We start from the raw sequence: 7706 nt of genomic DNA, 5'->3' as shown, positions 1-7706 counted from the left end.
TGTTTAAGAAATAGAAATTTTCCCTTTGAAGTGTCATGAGATGAAAAAACTGCATTGTAATTGCATTCTGATGAAAAAGTCTGTTTAGAAGGGCAGTGAGAAGAATGGTGGAAGTGTGATTGAGAAGATTTAAACCAAATTTTAGCAGATGATAACAGAAATCGTGTTTGAAATACAATAAATTCTCATTGCTGTTGTGTGTTACTACATGAGCCTGACCTTATTAAAACAGGAATTCTTACCAAAAATTCCAATCTACTTTTCTGTGATTCCCCTATTTATTTTGGCTTGACTCACACTCTGTACTCATTCCAGTCAGTCTTTGACTTTCTGGCCTTTGACAGTGGCCTTTGTTTTTTACAGCAGCTTTTTTGCTGGAGAAACTCATCCCTCCAGCACCTCTCCAGCTCCTGGAGCTGCCTCCCTTTCCTGCCCAAAAACTGCTCTCTGGCTGCCCTGCAGGCTCCAAGGAGGCCCTTCCCAAGGTGAATAAATACAGGAAAATGGCAATGAGAAAAGTCAAACAGAGCAAAAGCTCGCTCCAGAGGAAAATCTCATTTCTGCCATGAGAAATGTGAGTAAACATCAACGTATCATTCGTGCCCATGGCTAAAACTCAGCATAAAGTCATGGGACAAAGGTTCCAAACCTGAGCTCCTAAGATTTATTCCTCTAATTCTATTTTTTTGTGCTGCAACTGGCAGTTACAGAGCCACAGCATCATGGAATCATTTCAGTTGGAAAATCCCTCCAGGATCATCGAGTCCAACCTGTGCCTGATCCCCACCTGGTCCCCAGAGCACTGAGTGTCACATCCAGGCTTTCCTTGGACACCTCCAGGGATGGGGACTCCAAACCTCCCTGGGCAGTTCCAAGGCTTTGTCAATTTATCAATTAAAACAGCAGGATCAAATCCTCACTCAAAACCATCCCAGTTTTCATGCTTTAAGAAATAGCAAACTCTGGTAGATAAATAATAAAAATTATTATTGCTATTGTTATTGTTATTGTTGTATTTATTGCATTATTTATATTTATATTTATTATTATTATTATTATTATTTTCTTGACCTTATTTTTAGTCAAAATATGCCCTATTTTTAGTCGTTAGTCAGAACTAATGTTTGTGCATCCATATTAATTACTGATTTATAGTCCAACAATCCTCAGCTCATTTAACACATGTTATTAATGTTGTAATGTTATTCCAAATTACATTTCACCTGGAAAACAACCCTGTGAGGCAACAGGGAATCTTTGGGATAAATACCAGGAGGTGCATCACCGTGGCTCCTGCTTCCCTGGAATCATTAATGTCACCGAGTTGGAAGGTGGATCTTGGCTCAGAGGAGTTTTTAAAAGGTGAAAAACCTCCAGTGTTTTTCTTCGCTCTGCTTCAGCCCATGCAAGTTCACACACAGGGTGTATCTGAGAGATCTAGAAGGGAAAACCTTTAATCAGGATTATTACAGATGACAGAGGAAAGATTTCTTTAATTAATGGTCCTTGCTGGCAACCTGTGCCACTGTAAAATTAGCTCCAAATTTGTTCTGCATTTTTATGGGCTCCAGTTCAAAAATCCATGGAGTGTGGAGTGTTTTACAAGCTCCTGCAGCAGCACAGAAAAGCAGGTGGCTGGGCTCAGTGTGAGGAGAAAATAAATGCAACCATTTATCTAGAACAATTTGCAACCCTCCAGGAGAGCTGAGATACCAAAGCAGGGACAACTCCAGGATATCCACGGAGCAGCACAGCTCCAGAGGGACTGGATCTGCAGAGAAATCTGCAAAACAATTCTGCTGCCAGGGAGAGGGGAAGGGGCACTGCACACCCCCAGCACTGCCAGGGCTGCAGCTCCAGCGATTTACCTCTCACAAACCTCACTTTTCCTGCCAGGTTTTTATCCAGCTCTCTGCTTTTGGCATCATTAATCAAGTCTGTCAGGAGCTCTGCAATAGTTAATTAACTAATTAATTGCTTTGCACGCCTGAGTGGAATGGAAAGCATTGCCAAGGCTGACTTTGTTTATCACGGAATCCCAGGGTGGGGTGGGTTGGGAGAGACCCTAAAGCTCATCCAGTGCCACTCCTGCCATGGGCAGGGACACCTCCCACTGTCCCAGGCTGCTCCAAGCCCTGTCCAACACTGCCAGGGATCCAGGGGCAGCCACAGCTCCTCTGGGCACCCTGTTCCCAAATCTCCAGGGATGCCAAGGTTGTAGGGCAAAAAAAGATATCTATTTTCCTGGCGACAGGTGTTGTCAGTCTTCCCATCACAGGCTGAACTTTTGGGGATTTATGTTTTTCTGTTTCAAACATCACAGCCACCTGGAGCTTGTTCTCATGCTTTCCTCCAATATTTCATTTCCCCCCACGAAATAAAGCACTTTTCCTACTTCAAATCTATTTTGAAAAGCTAAATTTAGCCCTCAAACCCCCCCCCCCCAGCAGAGGTTCTCACACCACCACAATTCCTTTCCCTGCTTCACAGGTGTCTTCCCGAGGATTTTAGTCACCAGGACGGGCCCCTGGAGCGGCTGTTGGAATCTGTGACTCCAGGAATCACCGGGTACAGATGCAGGTGCAGCTGCAGAACCATCAGGCACCAGGCAGAAGTCCTTCAGGGCTGATAAAACATGGGCTGCATCTGTTCTGCGCGAGGAGGAGGCACGCAGCGAGTTCCTTTCTCCAGGCGCACGTCTCCCTTTTGCTCTTGGCTTGGAATCTTTTTTCCACTTTTCCTTTTTTTCTTTATTATTTTTTTTAAGTCCCACTGAACTCAAAATCCACTTCCACTGATCTGTTGTTTTGTCTTGTAAGCAACTTAGCTTGGCAATTTTGTGTAACTTAGATCTGCTGCAGGGCAGATTGTTCTCAGACTAGTTAAAATTCAGTCCATGAGGTTTGGGGGCTACTCCATGCTTTCTCCAAGGTGAAGCACCAGGTGGAAGTTGTGTTATTGGGTTTCTGTTTGGGTTTTTTTTTTCACAATAATGGAGCATTTTAGGTGAAACTGAGAATTTTTATGTATTTCCAGCCCCCTGCTTATGCCAGCCATGGAGCATCCCTGCTTTGCTCATCTTCTGTGTTTGATGAGGAGAAGCTGAGGGAATTGGGATAACTCAGCCTGGAGAAGAGAAGCTTTGGGGTGACCTAATTGTAGCCTTCCAGAGCCTGAAGGAGACAGCAGGAAAAATGGGGAAAAAACTATTTACATGGGCCTGGAGTGACAGGGCAAGGGAGAATGGCTGCCCATGGCCAGGGGGCAGGGATAGATGGGATAGTGGGAAGAAATTTCTGGCTGGGAGAGTGAGGGGTGGACTGGCACAGGGTGCCCAGAGGAGCTGTGGCTGCCCCTGGATCCCTGGAAGTGCCCAAGGCCAGGCTGGATGGGGCTTGGAGCAGCCTGGGATGGTGGGAGGTGTCCCTGCCATAGCAGGGGTGGCACTGGATGAGCTTTAAGTTCTCTTCCATCCCAAACCATTCTGGGATTTTTATTAGGCTCCTCTTCCTCAGAGCTGTCACCTTTCTGCTGTGCCTTATTTGTTTTAATTCAAGCAGTTTGTGGGCACAGGATGAGACCAGGGAGCCACAACAGCACTTTGGACCTCATCATTTATAAGATTCTTCCTCTTGGATGTGTCATTTCACCCCCCATTCCTTGTTTTATTCATCGTGGATCACGATTCTCACATTGCTTTGCAAACACAGCCAAGCACCAGCACGTGGGAGATAAAGGTTATTTCTCTGGGATTCTGCCCTAAGCAGAGAACAATATTTCTCTGTCACCCAAACCCCTCCCCAAGCTGCAGGGACAGCAAATTTCTTGTGCTCCGGGCCACATTCCCTGTAGGGTATCATGGAAAAGTTCAGTGCACACAAACTCCACCAGGTTCATTAATATTTAGTCAGTTTAATGTCCTTAACACACCAGATGAACAAGTGGGTCATTGATCCAGCCCCGAGTGACTGCCTTGGCATAAGCAAACAACATTCAGGGCAGCACAATGAAATTTTGGGTGTACTTCCAGGAACAAAGAGCTCAGCCCATATTTCTGGGATGGGGGATTCCTAGGAAACAGCGACCCTGGGAACAGCCTGCCAGGCCCCGTGGGCACAGAGCTGAATAGGAGCTCCCAGAAAAGACCATCCCTGTGTTTGGGAATGCAGGAGAAGAGAACAGCCTTTGTCAGGCAGGGCTCTTTCCCACCATCAGGTCTGACCTGGCCGTGTCTCCTGCAGGAATTATACAGAGAAAACAATGAGCAGAATAAATGAGTGGAGAACAAGACTTGCATGTGGTTTGGGGGGGGTTTAAAGCACCTTCTGTGGGATATTCTTATCACAGTAGAAAAAAGTGCTTTCCTAATATATTATAAAATGAGCCTGGCAGGCAAAATATCATGGAAAGGAAGCAATGATATGATTTATCTATAATTAGAAAGACTTAGACTCACACTTCTTTTCTGTATCTTGAATAACAGAGATTGGAATCAACAACCTGGATAAAATGAAGATAGCCCTGTGCTGTCTGTAATTTTTCCTACCCCTGGGATTTACTTCACTTCTTCCTATTAAAAACTTTGCTATGGGCTCAAGATAAATTCTTTACTACAACAAACTGTTTTTCACACAGGATTTCCATATAACCCTTCCTTTTCCTACTAGATGAAAAAACATCTAGATCGTTTGTGATTAACGGTGATCTCAAATCTGAATATGTTTTTCCTTTGGGTTGATGAACGAGGGGTTTTTCTGCACTGGGAAAAAGACCAAGACCTCAGTGATTAAAATAAAAGAACCCCAGGATTAAATATGTTCTATACACAGATTTATCTGTCAAACCTCTCTGCACACACGTGCACGCACTGACAACATCACTCAGCCTCACACCAGTGTGAACAAGTTTTGCAGCCAAGCCACATTCCATTAAAAGGAGTTAATTTTCTACAGCCCCACTCAGTGTCCCCCCTTAGGAATTTAGTTTTCAATTAAATCCAAGCACTCTGAGATTATTTTTTATATTTTTTTTTTTAAAAAAAAAACACTTTTCAAACCTCATAACAGCCTCCTTTCCATGGCTTGCATGAAATGGCACATTTGGGGCCCTTGTCATGGTGCTCTGAAACAAAATCTGCTGCTCTTCAGGGCCTTGGGTGGGGGAAGCAAGGCCTGAGAGCCCAAATAACGTGCTCAGGGAATTTGGCAGGATGCAAAGATGTAGGAAAAGACAAGCAGATGTAGGGGATGCAGAGCAATTCTGGACACAGGGTCTGGTGGTTTCAACTTGATTTGTTGTTTTCAAACAAAATTTGCCATCGGCTTTAAGCGCCCAGGGTGTGAGCAGAGCATTTCTGAGTCCAGCATGGCAGGGAAAGAGCAGAGGAAAACAGAAAGCACAACATCCAGCACACACTAAAGATTAAATATTGCTTCAGTTGTTAATTATGTCTGGTACTTAAAGAGGAAAGGCACTTGGATCATTTCCTTAATTCTGGTAATATTCCAGTTATTACATTCTTATGTATTTATGTTTCATTTCAAGAGAGAAAAATTGTTTAAAAACTAAAGGTTTGAAAAGATCACTGACTTGGACTCGCATGAGAGCACATCAGTTGTCCAGCCCCTTATGAAAAATATTTTAAATACAAAACAAAACAAAAAAGAAATTCAAAATTCCCTCAAGAAAACACATTGTTCAGCTTTCAGAAAATAAAAAATGTCCAACATCTTTACTTGATGAAGCTCCACTTGTGCTCTGCTGTAAAAGCACATAAATGTCGCAGAGATTTCTATTCATCCCCAAATTTCAGATCTTTCCTGCTGGGCTCAGGCTATTTTCTGTGTGAAATCACCCAGGTGAGGGCTGCCCCTCCTCTCGGAAAGTTGGGGAATTCTTTGCCCCAGCTGCTGTGCAGACACTCGGTGTCTGCTGTCTGCCCTGCAGTGAAAACAAATCACGGCCACTCCGCTGGTCCCACGTTCCAACTGGGATTTTGCCATCTGTCCCTGTGTTTGCAGGGCTATTTCCATTTCCAGCTCATACCAAACAGATTCCACCTCCAGCACCAGGAGCACTTCAAAAGGGATCATGTGGATGGGGGAACGTGCCTGGGAGTCGGGGGACCTGCATCTGTTCCCAGCTTTAAATCTTGTTTGGCAGCGCCGCGTTCAAGGCTGATGGAGCGGGGAGGGATCGATGTTACCGCATCCAACGGGGCCATAAAATTCCCAAATTCCCTCACTCCACGGTTTTCCAGGCTATTAGCACCCGACTCTCAGCTGAGGTGTGTTAAATTGTGACAGACAGCTCACGGCTCTCCAATGCGGGGTGAAAGTCTAGTAAAAACATACTGATCTGAAACACCATTAGTTCCAGGAATTTTTAGATAATTATGGCTGAAAACAGAGAATCTCCAAACATTTTACAGGCATCTGAGCTCTCTAAGGGGTTTAGTGTGAAACAGATTTAAAAAGTGGTGGTTTTTTCTGGTTTTCCCTTTTCCTAGGGCTCTCTCAGCAGTCCTTCGTCTCTAACCAGTGCCTGTGAACCTGGACAGAGGAAAATTCAGCTTTCCTTAATATATAAAAAACAAACCAGAGGATGATTTGGCTCACATTTAATCTCCCCAACCCTTGCTGAAGGGGGAACCTCAGCTCTTGGTTGTTCCCCCTCCCCCAAAAGCAGAGCCTGTGCGGAGCTGCCAACCCTCATTCTTTTGGAATGAGACACTCTCATTTATTGTCTCAATTTCAATCTGCCCCAGGCCCAAAATAAAGGCAGGCACCATTGATTTCAGGAGGATATTTAGAAATATTCCAATTCTTTCTGAGCCAATTAGATGACCATAAATTGGAAACTCAGTCAATTTCCTGCTGGAGATTTGGTTGTTGCACCAACATCTCCTGCTCCCTTCACCCAAATTTTCCATTTTTTAACAAAATAATGCATAAAAGGGGGTGGCAGTGACTGGCAAATGGGACAAAGGAAGCTCCCTGCCCTTCAGCAAACACAAAAATGCCCCACCATGCAGAGGGAATGACCCAAACAATATAAAATATTCCTGATTATATTTTGGAGCTATTTCCCCTTGGTCATGCAACTTGTCAGGGAGGAAGAGCAGAACAAAATCATAAATTCAGCTGCACCAGAGACACAACTTCTGACAGCTGGAGCACTTTGATGTGCACACAAACAAGTGCAATGCAGATGCTTGACTTTTCCACTTGCCAGCAAGCTCGGAGCAGATGGGATGGAAGGAGGATTCCAAAAGGGCTGCACATAAGGACAGAGATGCCCAGAGGTGCTAATAATCCTGATTTTCCTCTGTAAGATGCTGTGCCTCAGCTGTTTGATCAATAGCTTCACATCTGAGCAACTTGTAGGATGCAAAGCATCTTCTGCTGCTGTATTGTGCCTAAAAAGTACCACAAATAAAAGCATTGGTGCAGCAGGACTGAAGGGAGATCTGTGCTGGAAGACAAACTGAACTTTGAGAGAGCATCGTTTTGGCAAAAAAAAAAAAAGTCAAAAAAAAGATAAGGAAATGAAAAAAAAAAATTAAAAAGCACAAGTGTTTTGAAAAGCAGCTCCGAATGGCCACAGCAGCACCAGCTGAGCATGGAAATGTGGACACAAAGCACAAAAACTCATGTGGCTCCTTCACACACATCCCATGCAGAGGAAAGGAAATAAAGGAGCTGTTT

Source organism: Pseudopodoces humilis, chromosome 8 (genome assembly GCF_049639895.1).
Source record: "Pseudopodoces humilis isolate 2021_Gansu_Grassland_sample_001 chromosome 8, ASM4963989v1, whole genome shotgun sequence".
In the NCBI taxonomy this organism is placed as follows: domain Eukaryota; kingdom Metazoa; phylum Chordata; class Aves; order Passeriformes; family Paridae; genus Pseudopodoces; species Pseudopodoces humilis.
Note: the sequence above shows the minus strand (reverse complement) of the source record.